General features: G+C 48.1%; 1 pseudogene; it reads left to right on the forward strand.

The window, feature by feature from the left end:
• Window positions 1-410: 410 nt before the first annotated feature.
• On the forward strand, window positions 411-524 carry LOC125449475 (U6 spliceosomal RNA; annotated as a pseudogene).
• Window positions 525-742: the final 218 nt, after the last annotated feature.

The raw sequence follows: 742 nt of genomic DNA on the forward strand, positions 1-742 counted from the left end.
TGATGTATGGCCCAGGGGAGAAAGTGGGACAGTGTGATTAATTTGGGATTGATAGAGGGCTACGGGGAAGGTTGGGGAGTAAGGCAGTGGGATTAGTTTGGGAATTGGTGCAGGACTATTGGGAGAGAATGTGATTAGTTCGGAAATGACACAGGGCAATGGGATTAGTTTAGGGATTGATATAGGACTATGTGACCAGACAATCGGATGAACAGCAGGATCCCGGTTTGACTGAGGTGCCAAAGGAGACCATTTGCCTCCTTCTGTCTAGCCTGGCTCTACGAATGGGCAGTTTGCCTAGTGCCACTCTGCCGCCATTTTTCTCCCTCCTCGCCATGTCCATTTTACTGGCAAAACCTCAGCTGAAGCTGTGTTCCCAGGACACTCTGAGGCAGCGCTTTCCAGATCCTGTGTGGAAAGAAAGCTTCGGCAGCACATATACTAAAATTGGAACGATACAGAGAAGATTAGCCTGGCCCCTGCGCAAGGATGACATGCAAATTCGTGAAATGTTCCATATTTTTGCTCTGGTTGCTGTAGCGTAATGGTGAGCAAGCGAGTTTCTGATCGCTGGGATCTGAGTTCAAGTCTGGGGGCAGCCTATTTCTTGATGAGGTCAATTCCCTGAATGGCAGGACTATCATATGTTGAAAGATTGGAGCGACGGGGCTTGTATACACTTGAGTTTAGAAGGATGAGAGGGGATCTGATTGAGGCGTGTAAGATTATTAAGGGATTGGAC

The sequence above is a fragment of the Stegostoma tigrinum genome, chromosome 42 (genome assembly GCF_030684315.1).
Source record: "Stegostoma tigrinum isolate sSteTig4 chromosome 42, sSteTig4.hap1, whole genome shotgun sequence".
Classification (NCBI taxonomy): domain Eukaryota; kingdom Metazoa; phylum Chordata; class Chondrichthyes; order Orectolobiformes; family Stegostomatidae; genus Stegostoma; species Stegostoma tigrinum.